Source organism: Callorhinus ursinus, unplaced genomic scaffold (assembly GCF_003265705.2).
Source record: "Callorhinus ursinus isolate GAN/ISIS: 27379988/994484 unplaced genomic scaffold, GSC_fseal_2.0 scaffold32, whole genome shotgun sequence".
Lineage (NCBI taxonomy): Eukaryota > Metazoa > Chordata > Mammalia > Carnivora > Otariidae > Callorhinus > Callorhinus ursinus.
Genome location: NW_027397094.1, coordinates 2,456,794 through 2,478,124, shown reverse-complemented (window position 1 = coordinate 2,478,124; position 21,331 = coordinate 2,456,794). Strand labels below are relative to the sequence as shown.

The 21,331-nt window shown below is 36.8% G+C and overlaps 1 protein-coding gene across 1 annotated transcript in view; it reads right to left on the bottom strand.

The window, feature by feature from the left end:
* Positions 1–21,331, bottom strand: part of PCDH15 (protocadherin related 15) — a 1,645,434-nt gene that overhangs the window by 994,500 nt on the left and 629,603 nt on the right. Inside the window, exon 3 of the mRNA XM_073878941.1 lies at positions 11,419–11,469. The gene's annotated coding sequence lies outside the window, so the exon portion shown is untranslated. The remainder of the gene's footprint in view (positions 1–11,418; positions 11,470–21,331) is intronic.

The window sequence follows — 21,331 nt, the reverse complement described above, 5'->3', positions numbered from 1 at the left end:
GGACATGACAGGTTGGCTGTTAAAGAAAATGTGAATGCATTTTCCCTCCCTGGTTGATGAGACTGGATCATCCATCTATGCCTACCTTAAAAATGATAAAGAGAAATGTCACACTCACACATTTTCAACAGCTCAGAGTATTTAGGAGATGACTAACTTCACCTAAACATACCACAAGAAGAACCCATAGAGCTGCCTACACAGTCTCCCTCCTGCCTTCCCTCCCTCCTCCCCCTCTGTCTCTATCTCTCTCATAACCAGCTGGTGAATTAAATAAGAATTGTTTTCACAATAGAGTTCAATGAGTTCTATTCTCTAGCATTGTTTTTAAACATTGTAAATACAGAAACAGGTCATTAAGCTGTAAGTTAAGTGAAATTCACATGAAGGCCAGTAAATCAAAGATCCACATAAATATGACGATCTGTGTATAATAATGGGAAAATATTCCATCTTTATTTTACTTTTTTAAAAGTTAGAATAGCTTTATACCTCATGCACGAAAACATCTTTAAATTGATTTCTAAGCTTATAGAACTAAATGACTTGGCTTCTCTCATTAACTGTCTAAAATCTGACTTAAAAGAAATATCAAACTTCTGTTTTTACAGTTCTGCACCAGGAAAGATATCTAAGAATTTTTGATATTTTGCAGTTATTTCTTCGAGTACTTATTTAACTCAAGAGTGATCTAGCGATAAAAAAATAAAATAAAATAAATTAAAAAAGAATGATCTAGCTACTATATTTGCCAGGTCTTTCTTCCCCTCCTCTATATTCTGGTTACTCTGGGAAGACAGATCTTTCAGGTAAATACACAGGTTTTGCTATTTCTCTCCACATTTCTTAAAGTAACAGAGAAAACTGTGTGCATATCTTAAATTACAAATTCTGTGTGTACACAAACTATAATATTAATTTGTGTATTTTAAAATATAAAATATTCACATATTTATAAATCTCTTGAATAAGAGTCTTTTAAAGTGTGCTCTCTTAGAAATTGCAGATATCCTTTGTACTGGACTTATTAGTTTGGAACTCCAAATTGCTAACAAAATTCCCAAGAAGGCTACACAAGGAAGTAGGATGGGGCAGGGCTCAGCCAAGTGCATTGCTTATCTTTATATCTGACTGAGAGGTTATCAGACAACTAGGAATAGGCAGAGAATCAATTAGGACATCACTTCATCTGTACTTCTGGGCTGAATTAAATTCTGCCAGAACATCTAAATTGATAAATCTCATAGACTGTATATCTGCTCTCCTCCCCTTGGAGTCATTACAACAGCAGACCTTTGTAATTATTAATGAAGTCACATGAAAATTTCTATGGTGAAGAGATACTTTATAAAGATGTGCATATCTCTGATTCTTCTTGTGTCCAGATTTACATATAGACTTGATATAAAGTGTTTAAGTTTACCCATTGAAATTCTAACTACATTCCTCTTCTGCTCTCCATTAACTGATTTGTATGCAAGTCCATTTACAACAAAGTCAGATAGCTTCATGTCAACATTGTTTCAAAAGAATATAAAGAAAATATAAATGAAAAAAGTAATGTGATACAATTTTAAATTAAATGGAAATAAATGATAAAATCATGTCTAAATATGAAACACAATAAGAAGACGTTCATTTGGGGGAAATTAAGAGATAGAAATTAATTTCATTTGAATATTTACAATGATTATCATGCAATGCTATTTAAAAGTGATGAATTTCATACATGTAGATAGAGTTGGCCTTTCCTTATTTTGGTTTCAGGCTCAGTTTTTTCTTCAATGAACTATAGGAAAAGAAAATAAAACTGTACATACTCCAGGAGAAATAATAACTTATTTCCAGCCAAGAGTGGAAAAGAAATCATTTTTACTTTTTTTTCTTGTATACTTTTTCCTTTTTGAACTCCCAGCTAAAATTCATACTCCACTCTCCCACAGTGATGACCAAAGATTTGGTATTGAAGGATTTCATTTGGAATTTTCTTTCAGGTCACTGATACTTTCAACACCATCCACAGTAAATACTTTTTAGGCAGCTTTGATGAGTTTTGACATACAATGCATTTCACATGCGTACGATATGTAATTTGACAAGTTTCTCATATGTAAATGCCATGAAACTGTATCATTACCACCAAGATTGTGAATGTCCACCATCCCCAGAATTTCCTCATGCCCCTGTCCGAACTCTGCACTCCCAACCACTGATGGCCTCTGTCATCGTAGACTAGTTTATGACTTCCAGAATTATGCATCCATAGGAACATAGAACATGCACTAGTACTTTTGTCTGGCTTCATCCACTCTGCCTGATCGAGATTGTGCCACGTTTTTGTGCATATCATTCCCTTTTATCTTTGAATATTTCATTACACTGATATACCACAATCTTTGTATGTTCATCTGCTAATGGACTGTTCCTCGGTTGATGCTATCACAAATAAAACTGCTGTGCACACTCATATACAAATCTTTGCATGAACATATGCTTTTATTTCTTTTAGATATATATTTAAGAATGAAGTGGCGTGGTTGTATGATGAGTGTTTAACATTTTTTTTAAAAATTTGCCAAGCTGGGGTACCTGGGTGGCTCAGTCGTTAAGCATCTGCCTTCGGCTCAGGTCATGATCCCAGGGTCCTGGGATCGAGCCCCGCATTGGGTTTCCTGCTCCGTGGGAAGCCTGCTTCTCCCTCTCCCACTCGCCCTACTTGTGTTCCCTCTCTCGCTGTGTCTCTCTCTGTCAAATAAATAAATAAAATCTTAAAAAAATTGGCAAGCTGATTTCCAGAAACTGTTGTGGCATTTTATTAATTTTAGAATTTTTAATAAGTGTGTAGAGGGACCTCACTGTGGCTTTAAATTGCATCTCTCTAATGATGTTGACCATCTTTTTGTGTTCTTATTTTATATCCATGCATCTTTTTGGTTAGAGTGACTGTTCAGACATTTTTCTTTTATTTTATTGGGTTCTCTTATTATTGAATTTTCAGAGTTCTTTATATATTCTGAGTACATGTCCTTTATCAGATGCATGACTTGCAAATGATTTCTTCCAGATGCTGGCTTGACTTAAATCCTTTTAATTGTATTGTGAGAATATAATTAGAATATGGTCTATCTTGTTAAATGTTCCATGTGGTGCACTTGACACAATGTGTTATGAATAATGTCTCTAATAAGCTACATATATTAATATAACTGCATCACAAAGAGAAGCCAACTTATTTGGAATATGCATTGGTGACTTGGATCATTGAAACGCACCATGTGCTCAGAGAGTGAAAAACACAGTTCAAGGCAGTCTCTGGTCTTTGGAGTGAAAAGATCACTTTGATTAACTTAAGTGATAAGCAATTAATGTGATTAGGAATCCTCAGGAGAGGATTTCAAAATAAGAGTAATATTGCCAATCAAGTAATCCTGGAAAAAGATATAACAGTTTTTCGTAAATAGAGATCAAAAAGAGGAAAGCTGATAGATGGCTAAATATATTTGTTTAAGAAGTAGGATAGGGGCGCCTGGGTGGCTCAGTCAGGGAAACATCTGCCTTCGGCTCAGGTCATGATCCCAGGGCCCTGGGATCGAGCCCCGCATCGCGGGGGAGCCTGCTTCTGCCTCCCCCTCTGCTGCTCACCCTGCTGGTACTCTGGCTCACGCTGTCTCTCTCTCTCAAATAAATAAAATCTTTAAAAAAAAGAATTAGGATAAAGGCCATAGCATTCCAAAAATATTCAAGAACTGTAAGCTATCTCACTGAGCTTCACATCTAGTTTGGTAAGCAAAACAAAACAAAGCAAAAACAAAAACATGTAAAAAAAAATAAAATTTAATGAAGAATAAAACCGTGCACTGGTGCTCAAATGTATGGGTGGCATAATCCACTGATAACTGATATGACATGGAATTTGGGCTGGTGTGAGGAAGGGGAAAGCACTGGAGAAAGGTTTTGGGGCCCTATGTGCTGAACTGGTTGAGAGAGTGTTTCCCCAGGTTACATGGCTGACCATCACACTCCTTATGAAGTCAAGGGCAGAAGAACAGAACAGCTCAAGACCCATGAGTTGGATGGGAGGCAGCTGAGACATCGTTGGTCTTTGTCTGCGAAAACTAGTCACAATCTTCCATCATTCCATACAGGGGTTGGCCTGGCACAGGTGATCATCTAAACTGAATGCAGCTTTGCCTTTTGTGCTTTGCCACGATTGCAAATAGATTTTCTTGCAATTCACCTGTACCTAAGATTCTCTGTCTCTGAAAGATCACAGCTGCAAGGCCCGAACAGTCCACCTCCCATTCTTCTCACATCTGAGCAAGTGTGTGGACTTGCCTTTGCGCTATTAGGAATTTCTTAAAAGTCTTAACAATTCCTTGGGCTTTTCTGAAATACCTAGAAATGCTCATTTCTGGCCCACCCTTGACCAGAGTCCTGTAGTAAAGAATGAGGAGTGGGTGTCTCCTGACCTGTCCTTGAATGGCTTTAAGGGCACATGCGTTTTTAAGTTCTCTAAGCAACACAGCTTCAAGTGAGAGTGAGTCTCCCTTGTCATAACTTGGGATTTCGTTTCATCAGCTGCTTTTAATTATAAACTTTTGTCAAAATAGGTTTTGGTTTGAATAACGCAGTATTCTAAGCACACTTTAAGACTATGATTTACCTACATGGCTTACATGTATTTTCTAAGGATACTAAACCAGCAGATACTCTGGCACAGTAGTGAACCTTATTAAACAGGTTTAATTTCTGAATACACTGAATTAAATTCAGACTATTGACAGAAGTTCCCCAAATCACAGGATACTGAAGACTAGCAGCATCTGTGCCAGAGATTTACTGTTATTAGTTAACTCTGACAGTGAGTAACAGTCTGACTCTTCATACCTCAGTGCTTCGAGGCATGTCCCTCCTGAGCTGGAGGGGAGGGGATCGTTGTATAGTCCAGGTTACCATACCGAATGTACAGAGATTCCTTTTCTGATGACTGATTAACTTAACTTCTCATCGGTTGTCTCAAAGAGACATCCTCTTGTAGCTCAGTGATTCCTGTACTTGACGGACAGGAAATTTCCAGAAATTTTATGAACAAATCCTGAAAGACCTATGAGCAAATGGTGCTGAATTTTTTTTTTTAAGCCACAGCCTCACTGTCTTAGTCGAAACAGGAGGATTATGTGATTATGTTAAATTCTTTTTTATTAGCAAATTTAAGTAAAACAACTGAAACTGGAATAAGTGTTTATTTTCTATGAATAAAAATGACTTTGACCAAAAAAAAAAAAAACCCAATCTTAGATAAAAACACATCTTCAGTCTTCCTTAATCATATATAAATTATATGAAAATATTTCCTTGTGGTCCAAAAGATGAACAAGTCAAGAAAGGAAAGGGAGTGTATTGTGAACACTGCTGTCAGGAAAGGGGACAACAATGCATGTTGGAAATGAGCATTCCAAGGGGCGCCTGGGTGGCTCAGTCAGTTAAGCATCTGCCTTCAGCTCAGGTCATGATCCCAGGGTCCTGGGATCGAGCTCCACATCGGGCTCCCTGCTCAGCGGGGAGCCTGCTTCTCCCTCTCCTCCCCCTTTGTGATCTCTCTCGCCGTCTCTGTCACTCTCCCTCTCAAATAAATAAATAAATAAAGCTTTTTTTAAAAAAAAAGGAAATGAGCATTCCTCTTGACACTGATTCACCATAGGAAATAGAAGAGGTGATTGAAAAATAAATTATTCACCACTCTACAAAATTCATGAGACAACTGAATAATACTTATGAGCTTCTCTTGTGTCTTCTGGGTACTAGAGCAACGTTTCTGGTCCACCCAGCACCTCAGAATGATTTGGAAAGTTTGGAATATATTTCAGATGGGTATGCTGAGAGAAGGAACGAGAATTTCAGCTTCTAACTTATAAATCGGTCTGATAGAAAGAGTCAGTAGCCTTGGGAGTTGTGTCACTGTGTTGGGAGAGAATGGTCTCCACACTCAGCTTAGCATAAAAGCAACTGAACATAAGGATTCAGAGCTAGTGACCCCACTTCTGATTATTACTGTTCCAACATCTGGCAGATACAGAGAAAAGATGGGAAATAAAAGCTTGGTCTCCCCATTTCTAATCTACGATATTTGTGAGAAGAACAATCATGATGACAGAAGACTGACAAATGCAGACAAACATCCTTGAGGACTGACTGTGGAAGCCCCACCAACACACACACACACACACACACACACACACACACACACACACACACACACCTGTTGTCAGGGAGAGGGGAGCTCTGAATTTTAGTGCCTTTTGTTTGTTTTTTATCCAAGAGAGATTGAATATTGCATAGTTGGGTAAATTAAATTTAGATTGGTTTATTTATTTATTTCTCCCTTCTAGCTAATAAGGCATGAAGGCTTAAAATGTACTTCAAATGAGTTACAGCCTCAAGAGAAGAAATTTCATTTTCTCTGCAGATCCAAGGTTCACTTTTGTCAGTAAAATCATGTGATCTAGGTATAAGAATAATGTAAATTCATGAAGGATAGTGTAACAAAGGAAAACAAGATTTCCAAATTAAAACTCAAGAAAAAAAATAAAGAACAGTTGGAAGAAAGAACACAATCATCTATATTAACAGAAGATAATGCAGTAAAATTTCCCAGAAATTCAAAGCAAGAGGGTAGAGAATAAACCAATAAAGAAAGAAAAAAATGAGATGGAAGACTGATCTGGAAGATTCAATGTATAATTAGAGAAAGTAAAGAAAAAGGGAGAAGAACCAAAAGAACATGGAAAAAGATAATTATAAAAGAAATTTTCCTCATTTAAAGAAGATCACACTTAAAAAATTGAGTGTTTCCAGACTAACTTAATGAGAAGTATAACACAAGACACATCCTTCTGGAATTTTCAAATGTTAATGAAAGATAAAGAAAGATAAAAGCTTCAGAGGGAAAAACACCCAAGGATATAAGAATTGGATTGGCACCTAAACTCTACATCATTAGACACTGGAATATGCTAGACAACCATATACAGAACTCATAAGGGAAAAGAAGGCGCAGCTTAAAAACGTGACTCCAGCAAATATGTCATTACGCTTATAAGAAAAAGACATCTTGAGATGTACAGAAGAAATAAAATAAGACATCTTTCTAAAAATTGAAGAGCAAAAAAGGTGATTGATAACCAAGAGTTTAAAAATAATTAGAAAAATATGTGTCCTGATGCCCTGAAAATGAGAATTTTAACAATGTTTCTGTGATTGCTATTCATTGAATATACCGTCTATTAAGCATTTGCTAAGTGCCAGACAATTCATTAAGCTCTTTAGTTACAGTAACAATAGTCAATCTGCGTATCAGTTGTGTGAGGTAAGTACTCCCAGACCCAATTTCTGCCCCCCAGAGTCTCACTGATGGCTCACAGCTGTTAAGTAACTTCTCTGTGAGCAGCCTAACTTTCCTGTGTGTCTATGAAAAGGTTTTTAAATATTAGTAAAAAAAGAAGAAGAACAATGAAGTTTATAACCCCAAATTAATAAATACTAAAAAGGAGTTGGGTAGCTAAACATTCTCTATTCCTCCTTTTACAAAATAAAGAGCAAAAGCCTCCATGATTATATAAAATACATGAATCCGTATTTTTCGCTGGTGAAAATGTTATGGCATTTCTGGATATGGACAGAACTCCAAACAATCAGTCAAAACAAATCAGGTTCTAGACAGATGCTCAGGGTGTAATTTTGTAGAGAAGACCAATTATAAATTCCAGGTAAGTTATTTTGTTGTGATTTGTCAAACCTATGTCCTCTCAGCACAGGTTCTCATGTCCGATCACTGCAAAAACAAATTTATAAGAACTTTTTCATCAGCTTCTCTTAAGAAGACACCTCTTTTAATAAATCATCAATTTCTTAGCAACTCCTTTTGTAAAGCATATCCCTAGGACATGGCCACTTGGAGTATTTAGCTTCAGAAGCCTTTTTATTTCATATTCTCTCAAAGAAATGTGGTCAATCCCACTAGAAATTTGCCATATAGCTGGTGAGACAACGTTAGTACAACACAAAGTCAATGGACAATAACGTGCATCAATAAAGTAATGTATTATTCAGTGCTATTAGAAGATAAGGGATTTATAACAGGTGGGTATTTATGGAGTTCCATTACTGTATAATAAGGGTAAAATGACTTTGGGTTAGCAAGGTTACAATGTGTAGGGGAAAGTTTTTAAGTCAGGTGAAGGAGGCCCCAAGGGATGGGCAGGGCAGGTATAGAGGAATCTGGAAGTCACTTTACAAACAACATAAGCCACAACAAAGGTAATGTGCCCTAGTCACACTTGGGGTGGAGGATATAACCCAGAAGAAAGGAGACACATGAGACTCCTGGGTGGTTCAGTCAGTTAAGCTCCTGCCTTTGGCTCAGGTCCTGATTCAAGCCCCGCATCAGGCTCCCTGCATCGGCAGGGAGTCCACTTCTCCCTCTGCCTGCCCCTCCCCCTGCTCGTGCTCTCTCTCTTTCTCTGACAAATAAATAAATAAATATATATATTTTAAAGAAAGGAGACACAGAATCAAGTGGTTATTCAGACTGAACTGGAGGTTAAACTTCATCAAAACATTCTGGAATTCAAATATCTGGTATGTGGTTGTCTGTGTTACAACTGGTTACTGACATGGAATGAAGATGGTGGTTATCTGTGTTAAAAATCCAGTATCCTAATGGTCAACTAGAAACCAAGGTCTATAAAGAAATAAAAGATACGACACGTGAATGAAGGAAGGATTTTTTTAAGCTTTTATTTATTTATTTATTTATTTATTTATTTATTTATTTGAGAGAGAGAGAGAGAGAGAGAGAGAGAGAGCCAGAGAATATGCATGCAAGGGGTGGGCAGCAGGAGGGGAGGGAGAGGTCCAAGCAGACTCCACACTGGGCTTGGAGCCTGATTCGGGGCTCAATTTCATGACCCTGAGATCACGACCTGAGCTGAAACCTAGACTCAGATGCCTAACTGACTGAGCCACCCAGGCACCCTGCAGGAAGGCTGCTTATAATGAAGTATTCAAAAAATGGGAGAGATGGAATTAGCCACAGCAGTTACATTCTGCTTGGTTAATGTCCTCGGAGCTTGCCTATGAGAAGTAGTGAATGTCATATATTCTATAAAGCTCTGTAAGCCTGCCTTAGGAAGCACTGATTAAAAGAACTGAATACCAGTGTAACCAACACATTTCCTTTTCATTTTCTGTTACTGAGAATACTAAGCATTTCTTTATCTCCATCACTTTCAGAAACTCTCTTGCTAGGTGCCTATCTATACATATTCATCACTGACAGCAGAATCAAGAACAAAAATTCAGATAAGAAAACATGATGTGCATTGCTTTATCTTTTAAATATGAGACATAAAAATAGGCCTACAAAGACAGCTTCATAGAATGAGCAGTAAAAAATAAGCACAATGTATATTCACTTTTATCCAGATAAGCGTAGAGCAACAGCACATACGGATCATTTGGGTTGTGGATATTCTTAATTCCTCTTTCTTCTCCTAAAAGTCAGTAACAAAAGATCTTATCCAAGAGAAATCCTAGATTTACTACACAGACGATTATACTTCTACAGATTATTCATACCCACTGCCAGATAGGCAGTGAGATTGGTCCAAACGCACAGACAGAAGATTGTTGAAGACATAGCAATTCCTGAGCTGAGCGTCTGGATGAGCTTTCATTGTAAACTCAGAGAAATACCTCAAAGACAAGGGACAGATTCAACACTGAGTAAATTCTTTTACCACTACTCTCCTTCTATAAGTACTGTTCTCTGAGTAAGACCTTAGAGAAAGTTTGGGCACTCTGCATTACAAACTGCATTTCATTTGTCAGACTAGTATTATGTCACTAATAGGATATGAAATCCATTCTGTATCATGCATTATGTCCCTGTATTATGTCACTAATAGGATTCCTGAAGAAGGCAAAAACTTAGTTGTGTTAATTTGGGATTGTTTTATTGCAAGATGTTTTCTACTTTCGTGATTGAAGGAATAATGAGTTCTTCTTATTTTGAGGTAGATGTCACAAGAAAAGACAAGCTGAATATGCCCAGGGATTTTTTTTTTTTTAATCACACATATCATTCTACTGTTCTTTTAGATTTATATGATCAACAGTGATAAATTAATTGCAAAAATAGCCACTGGTATCAAAGGATATTTTTCAAGAAACAATTGAATATAAATGCAAATCAGTTATTTTTCATCCAATTTTTCAATTTTATCTTACTATATTCAATTAGAAATATGTGTATTCCCATCTAATCCCACCTCTTTCCAAAACCAGAAGAGAAACAGCTGAGAAAGACAAGGCTTGGAAAGATCCCAACTTCTTCCCCTCAGACTTTTTTGAGAGTTCTGATGAGAAGCTAAGAATGAAAACGTGACTAACATATTGAACTGTGATGCTTGCCCCTTGATTTATTTCTGAGACCAAGACATAATTTGCTTTCTGAGCAATAACGTAACGCAGGTCCTTGTAACTTGAACCACAAGTCACTCCAACAGGACCTTTCAAACAAGCGTGCTTCCTGCCATCCAGCTCTCTGAGAAGCCAGACCTTTAACCAGGGGCATTTGCTTTTCAGGTAAGGACATCTCTGCCCTGCCTCCCTCCTTCCTGCCTATTAACCGGTGAGAGCCAGAAGTACACTGAGGAGAGCCTCTTCAGAGAGAAAAAGAGCCCAAGTGAATGGAATTGCATATCAAAATGTTTTTGCTGTTACATACAAAATCTGCCCCCAGTATATATAAAGGGATAAACAAAATGTCTACCATTAAATTATAGTCTCAGATCCTATGTCAGTTCAGTAACATTGCTCAGTTTTAATGACACAGGTAAACCAATACGATATTGAGAATAGAGGACCACGTATTTTTTTTAAGTGGACTGTTTTCACTTTCTTAACATTGTTCCACACTCACAATTGTCGATTTTATGTTTCTCCTAGCCCTAGGAAATTTACATTTCCCATGCTTTTGTCCTTGTGGCTGTTGGATTGGACAGATGTGTCTACATGAGGTGGATGAGTGGCTGCATCACAGCTGCCTCATGATGCTTAGCAAGAAAGTCTTTGCTGGATGGCAGAGAAACTAAGTCAATCAAGCATTTTTAGTTTGCTGCAAACAAGTAACACTAGGGAATAAGCAGCAAATGGTAGATATCTCCATGCAAGTGGGTTTTCAATAAAACAAAAGAACAGTCACAAATTGCCAACATATTGATGATGATTGTAACTTGGACCCCCAAACTCACAATTTACTTATGATTTTCTTTATGACGCACAACTTTCAGTTACTCAACTGTTGACAAGATGCTTTATGTGTAACTTCATCATAAAACAAAATATGCCATACATTACCTTATTTGTGGGTCGTGTGCACGGTATTCAGAAACATGACAGTGCAAATTCCTGTTAATAAAAGGAAGTGATGAGACAAGTGCACTTTCAAATGTGAATCCAAGTGATAGTTATGCAATTAAGGCAAAACTGCTACTTGTTACTCATCAAATATTTCCTCATAACCTCCAGTACTGATAAAATTTTTATAATTCACCCTATGTATTCTCACATACAGATACCAACATAAAGCATGACTGTATCATTAAAAACTGTACTTCCCATTAAATGTGTATTAACAATACTCTCAATGGTTTTTAGGCCCAGATAATATTGGATCATTTGAAAGCTAATTCTTCCAATTTCACAAGAAATATGGAAATAAAGCATAAAAATGTTGTGGTTGGTTTTAATAAAAAAGAAGTTTTAACCAACCTGAGCAATAAATATACGTAATACAGTAGTTACACCTGAGGAATAAGGAACTGACATTAAAAATCTTTCTTCCTATACACATTCAATATGTTCATTTATTCACAAACACAAGGGTAATGTATTTCACATTGCAATGATTTGGCTTTTTGGAAAAGACTGAAATAAATTTTGGGGCAAAATAATTGAAATATCAATAATTTGTTTAGCATTATATTTCAATTATTGAAAAATGGAAAGTTTATTGTGTAGGCTCCAGGACAAGGTATCTAAGTTCATATTTGGGGCAAGATAACTAAGGTGTCATCTAAACTAATATTAACAAAATATGGTCCTTAAATTTGTCATGGTTTTTTTGTTTGTTTTTTGTTTTGTTTTGTTCTTAGCAACTCTAACTTTTCTCTGTAAATAAGATGTTGGAAGTATGATACCCAACTCGGCAGAACAAAGCAGGTTCCTGATAAATGAGAGTAATTTCCTTTAGAAAGTATAGTTCCAAGGAAATCATGACAGAAATATTTTCTGTCTTTAACTTAAAAAGTACATATTTATAAATATAACATATCTTTTATAAAAGTTATCTGTCGTGTTAGCATAGTGTATGATATGTAATATTTTAATAGATTGATAACATACAGTATAAGAGATCATGTCTAATTCTAAAACTAACCGATATAACATGTTCACTTTTTCTAAATGTAGAAATGGTAAATTAAAAGTGGATCCGGACATATTTGTAATACTAGGTGTTTTAATATAAAAACACAATCATATATAGTAAAATGAAAAGACACACAATCAGAGAAGTGTTAAGATACAGAGACACATAATCACAGAAGCAGAAAGAACCTTGGAGGGCATGCAGATTGAACCCCACATTTTGGGGGGTACAAAATGATGCCCTGAAAGGCAGTATACTGTTTAAGGTCATGTAACATCTTGGTAGAGCTAGAACCCATCATAAAAGGAACTACTGTTACTTTAAAAGATATTACATGAAAATAAATTCAACTGCATGAAGTTCCTATAAATAATTCACTTGTTGGACTTAGAATATTTATTTGTAGAAATCAAATGAATATAAAGTAAATCCCAGTTGTGTCCCAAATTGCAAAGATGATGCAAAGGTCTGATGCTAAAATTGTTCTCCTTAAGATGTTTTAAAAACTTTTACTTTTTGGCTTAATACTTTCCAATTTTAGTGTTCAGCAGAAGGATACAAAAATAAATGTTTATCTGTGATTCAGTGGTGCTATCTTTGTTCTTTAGCTGCCCAAAAATGAGAAATAAATGAGATTTATAAGTTTATAAATCCATACCTGGAATTGTTTTCCTTTTACTTCATAACTGAAAATAAGTGACTATATATTTGTATTCTTCACATAACTATGTATCCAAAAAGTGACATAGTTCCAAATATGAATTCCCACTGGAAACAAATTTCAGAGGTTCTCAAGAGTTGCTGTGTTGTTGCTATTAACTACATAAACATTTTATGTGTTCATTTAATACATATTTATTGGTCATTCTGTAGCTATGTAATTGGCATTTTTCTAGGCATCTGGAATACATCAGTAAACAATTTTTTTTTAAATCTTGTACTCTGGCAATTATAATAAAGCAACACACAGAGCATAAGCAATATGCAATAAGCATAAAAGAAGCAGACTTATTTTGGTAGGTGGTAAGGATGACAAAGGGTCAGTTAAGGAAGGAGGCTTACAAGTGGGGTGGTCGTAGGCTGTGATACTGAATAGTGTGGACCATGGGAAGATTTGAGCAGTCTTAAGTAATCTTTGTTTAATGTATCTAAACTCTATGAGAAATCTTAATAGCCTTAAGGTACTACCTAAATTAGTAAAAATAATCAAACTTGCTTGAATGTCAAAAGGAAGAAACTAATTTTGTTTCATTACTTTTGTACAGAAAAATATCTGTGCACTTCCCTTTCTGCAGACTTTTTCAGGACTGCCTTTGAGATGCTGTCATTGTATTATATTTTTTAACACAAACACGTCACCAAAATATATCCCTGTCTGTTTTGACAAGCAGGGTGCGTAGGGAAATGGATAAAAAGGCAACAATAGGTCACTCTAGGTATCAGGTCCCGCTGTGTAGGAACTTGGGGTACAGCTTAAAGTGAAGCAGCTCAGTTCATGCGTCAGTCCTAGTGCAGGAAAGTTCTACCACAAAACATTCTGCCTTCAGAATAACCATGCTAAGCTCCTCAAAAGCCCTCCACTTGAGCTTGTCAGGAGAAAATTAGGATGCTATGAGTCTTCATGTAATGATCTCGTTGCTTCTGGGATTAATCAGTAAAAGACCCAGCATATATTTTGGTATCCACTAAGATCTCCTTTGTGCTGGAGGCTTGTAATTATAACCATCAAGTAGATGTTAAAATGGAACAACGGCAACAGGTGCATCAGGGTTGAAGCTTTCTTGAATTGTTTATCTGGTAAAATTTTTCTTGCTGAGCCTCATCCATCAGTATCAAGCCTCTATGAAATACCTCTAGAATGGCTTTCAAATCTAGACTTCAGTGTTTATAAGGGATAATTTTACTGTCTAATGATAATATGCATGCTAATAATCTCATTTATTCAAGAATGTGCATTATAATATAGTATTATTCCCTCACTTTTCAGCAATTCACACACACACATTATATATTTTGTGAGCACATAACCTTAGAGATTTCTTTCCACCCAAATGTCATATCTTTTTCAATATCTAGTTATTGTAATTTAGCTGGCACCTACACTGAAGCTCTTAGGAAGTTCTCATATGATTGATATCATAATCATTATCTCTGCTGAAAAATCCTACTAAAAATGACTTGATAATGGTTGTCACATATATAGTTCCTCTAAAAAAAACTGATTTGAAAAAGAGTTAAATACTTATAGCCATTTCTTTCATACCTAATGTATGTATTAACAAAAGTCCTAAAAATAAATTACATAAAATATATTTAGGAAATAATTTCACTAAGAAGGAATAACGTTGAATTTCATCTCAGGTATAGTTTTGTAATTATGTGTTTGAAGATCTTGAAGATAAATATTTGTTAATAAAATTCACCCAGATATCCATATTGATAAATACAGACAAAATCTTTTTGATAATACTACATATTCTGCAAAAAGCTGATAAACCCCAGTCACAAATTCACCAACAGCTTAATGTAACTGAAACAGATAAAAACGCCCCTCTGTTTTATATCCCAGATATGGATTATATTTTATATCTTGATATTGAGTTGTTGGGTTTAATCAATAAGCTTCAAACTTGTTTTCATGCATCATCATGCAGAGTGAAAAAAACAAACTAGGTGAGGGTTCATCATCTGATCTGAAGGAGCTGATACAAGGACACCTCACCCCAGGAGATGCAAAATTTCATAGTAAAATCCTAGAGGCCTTTCCTGGAGAAGCATACTTACCCTCTCCCTAAAAATGGTTGTAATCTGCTCTGGATACACAATATTATAAGTTAATTGTAGCACTTGATCATTAGCTAATTATTTCCATAAGTGGAGGAGAGGGAGGGAAGGAGCTTGGGCTTTATTTATTTATTTTTTTAAAAGATTGTATTTATTTGAGAGACAGAGGGAGACAGAGAGAGCACAAGCAGGGGGAGCAGCGGAGGGAGAAGCAGACTCTCCACTGGGCAGGAAGCCGGACGCGGGACTCAATCCCAGGACTCTGGGATCAGGACCCGAGTTGAAGGCAGACGCTTCACCGACTGAGCCCCCCAGGCGCCCCAGGAGCTTGGAATGAAGACAGCCACAGACACACACTCTGCTACATTCTGTTCAACCCTCCGGGCTTCGAACACTTGGCTGAGCAGCCTCACCTCCCTGGATGGCAGGTTCCTCTTGGTGTGTATCAGAAGGGTTATCTTTATGACACACAAATACAGAACCTCACTCACTCAACAAATAATAGCTTGTATCTCTTGTCTTTCAAATTATACTTTGTTCTCTTGATAGCCAAATATTTGTAAGTATTTTCATTGTCCTTCCCTTACTCAAATGCAGAGGGGGGTGGAAGAAGTGTCCTTCCTAAAGATGTTGGTGGGTGGTACCAAGGAAGGGGAGTGGGTGTTTGAAAGCAGGAGGATCATGACCATGACCGTGGAATGAACCCAGCGGTGTATCTTGGGTGGGAAGTGGCTCCTTCATCAACCAACTGAAGATGAGATCCTTCTGCAAGTAAGACGCCAAATGTTATAATCTTCCAAGTGTTTAAGTGAATGGTTGCACAGCATTATGAGTTATCTCTATGGAAGGTTTTTATTCCCTGGTTAAGGAAAATCTATAAAATCTATCATCCTTCAGACTCCCAAATAAAATAGCTTTAAGAACATAAGGGTCACTTTGTTTCATCTCCAGAGTGTTTCTCTGTACAGGCGGAATAGGGTACAGTTACTGCAAAACCAAAAATGAAATTTAAAACATAAAAATAAAAACAAGAGAACAGGTTCTGTGCAAAGTCGTATTTGCACGGACATGACGTTCTGCACATCTTCATTTTATGGCGGTGCTAGCATGGAAGACATTAGGAGAAGTAGGGGAAAAATGAAGGGGGTATCGGAGGGGAGATGAACCATGAGAGACGATGGACTCTGAGAAACACACTGAGGGTTCTAGGGGGGGGGTGGGGGATGGGTTAGCCCGGTGATGGGTATTAAAGAGGGCACGTTCTGCGTGGAGCACTGGGTGTTATACGCAAACAATGAATCATGGAACACTACATCAAAAACTAATGATGTAATGTATGGTGATTAACATAATAAAATTAAATTAAATTAAAAAAAATAATCTGGTTTGTTTGCTTGTCAGGACAGTAATGAAGAGCTCGGTCCCGCCCACAATGCCCATAAAGCAACAGGCTGTGGAGCCAAGGTGTATAATTGACATTTGTTCTCAGGGCCCTCTGGCCAATCCAATGGTATCACTGTTATGGCACCAATAATAATCACCTTTTTTGAACATATGTTTGCCCACTTTTAATTATGATGTTGTTCTATTTCTTTCAACAAGAAATCGATGCCCTCAGTGTATCACTTTTATTGAATTTGATTTATGTCAAGGAAGTAATTTCATGCTCTGAAATTAAGATAAAAGCAAAGCCAAATTAGAAACCCTCGCCCTTTGGGGCTTTTTATCTTCTTCATTTTAACTTGAACTTTGTAAAATTATTAGATGACTTGCAATGGAAGTATATTTAATGTTATTTTCTTAGAATTATATATTTTAATTTTAAATCCTAAGGTAGAAAGAAACTCTGAAATATCTGATTTCTGCTCAATGATGTAAAGTTGTAGCATAGGGGCGCCTGGGTGGCTCAGTCGGTTAAGCGGCTGCCTTCAGCTCAGGTCATGATCCCAGGGTCCTGGGATCGAGTCCCACATCGGGCTCCCTGCTCAGTGGAGAGCCTGCTTCTCCCTCTCCCACTGCCTGCCTCTCTGCCTACTTGTGCTCTCTTTCTGTCAAATAAATAAATAAAATTTAAAAAATAAATAAATAAAAAATAAAGTTGTAGCATAGAGGACACATCCAGTAGAATGTTAGATCCCATCTAAATATAACCAGAAAAGGGGATAATTAAATACAACTCTATCTTTGATTGTAACAGTAACTTATTTTAATGTCTATTCTAAATATTTTCCCTCCTAAATTAACCTGGTTTAAACTTAATGATATGGTGATTAAAGGGAAAAAAATACTCACATTGAAACAAAATCTACATAACGGCATGGCAAATAGTTCCATTATTCCAATTATAGCTTCCATTATGCTACATTTACAATGATATAGGTACATAACAGTAGAGTGGGGAAGAACATAAAGAGGTGGGTTCTCTGTCTTGCTCTCCCATCAAAGTAGACCATGGCCCTTAGGTGACTAAAAAGAAGGAAAAACTAGAAATAAACTGCAACTCAAGCAAACAAGCAAACAAAAACTGAATGATTTTCCAGCAATCTTCGAATCTCATCACACCACCCCAGCCAACCCCCACGTTCTTGGCCGTGATCAATTTCCATGCACCATCTTGGGTGTTGTGGCTCATGAGAAGGACAAGAGGTAGTGTGGAGACAATGCAAGAGGGTGGATTAGGGTTTGGATCAAATATGGGAGAATCACAATTATTTTTAAAAATTATCTTTTGCCTATGGAACAGTCAGCAGAGATGAGACAGTTCGTATTACCTATTTTGGTTGGGGCCTCACAATTTGGTTTCAGCCCCACTAAGAAGCAGAGACTGCTATCACCCTGTCAAACTCCTATAAGGAAAGCAATGCTCAGAGTAGTGGTTTGAGGTCCCACAGCACAGGAATAAGTGGCAGGGCCAGCATCTGGCCTGGAAGCCAGGCACCTTCCTCAGTGGTGCAATGCCCCACTCCATAGGTGTGTACACTTTGAAGAAAAGAACAATACCCAAAGTGCTTCTTTTTCCTTTGCCTTAAGCAAGGATTGAACAAAAAGTTACCATCAGAAGTTGAACACAGGCTTTAAACCCTTCAATTCTTTTAGCCACATCGTTTTATTGTCCTAAACACAAACAATGTTGTGTTCACCAAAAGGCATAAAAAAATCCCAGCATTCCCAAGGGATTTCACTGAGAAAAGATGTGACGAACACAGTGAATGACATGTCCAAAATGTTGTCAAAGAAATAAAACCACGCATTTATAAATGCCTCCCCATCATCATTCATTTATGGTGCAACAAGTTACTTAGTTGAGTTCTGGATCATTTCTGAAGCTTAGCAATGGCTCAGAGAACATCGGATTACATGCGAACATGAGAAATGCCAGGTCCTAGGACAATTACAGGGAGCCTGAGAAGGCAAGGCTTTTCAAGGAAACTAGGTCATGAACGAGAGTACTGCCCTCATCCTTAGAAAGCTGGATGTCCTTGTCTCTTCCAAGACAAGACGAGGCACACTTCTCCCCTGTGGGAAGGAACAGGGATGAAAATCTCTGGCTCATGGGAAGGTGTTCTGTCAAAAATACGTTGCATGTGTATCGTGAATACAGACTTTGTTCTCTCTGGACATTTCATTTTGAATATGATAAGCCATTTTAATGCAGATTAACAGATTTACTTTCTAAATATACTCAGATTAAGCTAATTTGGTCAATCCCGTTCAGCTTCCCACGAGGTGACAATGCACAGTCCAGAGGTTTCAGCGGAGGGAAATACCAGTAAATTACTATTTATCTTCTCTGAGACTAGTCACATGGAAGACCATATAGTCCTTCAGCCTTTTGATTTGCTAATATAATATAAGTGATGATTGAAGTATTAGAGATTCTTGAGTTGGTAGAGAGAATAATGTGAAAACTCATGACAGGTGTTTCTAAATATCTGCAATATTGTCAAAAGAATCAAGACATACTTTTGTGTCACTCTCCAGAAGAAAATTAGCTATTATGCAGTAAATTTGTTACCTTTAAGAAAAATTTTAACAGTCATACTCTACAATAGAACTGTCTGCTTTGTGAAGTTAAGGTACTTATCACCAGAAATAATCAAGCAGATGCTGGAAAAGCATATATTAGAAATGCAGAAGAACTGACTCCTGGACTTTTAATAATGTGGAATTTGATAACATTTTCGACTCAGTATGTCACCCAATTCATATCTTTCTCATATAATTATAAAACTTAATTATTATATTTCCCTGCTGCCATTTCACATTTTCATTTCATTCATTCAAGTAACAAAGTTTTGTGGATCCAGACTCTGTTTTAGATATTAATGATATGTGAGAAAATGATGTATAGGAAAAACTTCTAAAATTGTATGGAATACAGGTGTCCATGAGAAAGAAGAGGGCTTTCATAGATAAGGATCTTATGTGAAGCTTTGATGTTTTCCTGTTTGGGGGGAATCACACACTCATTAATTAACTCACAGATTACAAGTAAAACGAGAATTCATCATATGTGAAGCAGAGGACTCAAGAAAATTCAACTTCACTGGGATGTTGGTAGCTGACATGCTTGCAGGTGGTCTGAGAGTTTCATTTTGAGAGACACAGGCCTGTACGAAACAGTAATCTACTAGAGTCTACATAAAGTATAACACAATAGAAAATTTCACAGATAAAATGTGGAATTTGATTGATTTTTGCAAATATATTTCAAGGACAAGTTTCTTCAAAACCAGCAGGAAAATAACTTTCTTAAGCTGAAATTATCTGCATTATTGGTATTTCTATCCCATCCTGAAACATTCTAAATCACTTTTCAAGATGCTTGAATGTGTGTACATTAAATAACTTGAGACTACCCATTTTTTTCATTCGTTTTCATTTAGCTAAAAACATTTATCCTCCCCCCAAAATTGTGCTGACACAATAACTAAACAGTTTTGCCTCTGTGAACTTCCTCTTTTCTATCCCTTTTTGGTATATGGGCGACACAGCAAAGGTGAAGTTCTTGTTCAAATATGAGTTGAGTGTAATATCATTCCCCAGCTGACATCTATGTAAACTCCCATAGCTACCAAATCTATGTTTGCCTTAAGTAAGTGATAAGGTTAATAGGATGATTTATTTGAAAAGGAAAAATAATTTAGTGTGTCTCTATTTTGGAAGCCGTGGCAGTAATTTATGAGGAAAGAATAAATCATACATTTTCCCCCATCTTCTTCTATCCTGAGGAGCAGAAGCCATCATTATCCTAAGATCTGAAATCACCTTACATGCTGTATATATGTCATATCTCCTCCAAATATGTAATTAATTTTTGCCAAGGATCAAACTAGTTTTTGCCCAGGTGAAAGAAGATACCAATGTGTCCTTTGAGTCAATTATGCTGTTTCCAGAAACTGGGGTGGGGGGGTTATCCTTGGGATTGTTCTCGAGTAGTGAACCGGAAGGTGGCTTGCATCGTGGCAAAGAATGCATACCAGCACCCACATGACCCCTGGTAGGAACATGAATGTGAGTGACAAACAGGGATACCTAAAAAGTAGGAATAAGTAAGTGTAGAATGGGCTTCTTTCCACCAAGAGGTTATATACTTGGAAGATTTGTGCTGCAGATGGAAGAGCGATGAATAGAACAATCAGAAAGGAAACCTACCATATGAGCCCAGGTTATTGCATTCGTCTGACAAGAAGTACACAACATGCATTTGGCTAGGAGATATGTAAGTTATAATCAAGAAGCTACATATGCATGGTAGGAAATATGTTTTTGTGGGTAGTAGACATAGAATATACCAATTTAGAGGATTTAGCAAGCAACTTCCTTGTCAGAAAATATGAAGATGAGATACAGAGAAGAGTCTCCATTCCTGAAACTGTACGAACTACTCCTATAAGGAACATAGCTGAAGTCTGAACAAATAAACAAACATTTCTACTAAGAACAGAATGGCAAGGACATCTCATTCCTAGGGGACTCCAATTAGAGATTCCTTGCTCCTAACAACACTGTAATGAAGAGTTAAACAAACCACATGCAAATTCAGCACAGCATAAT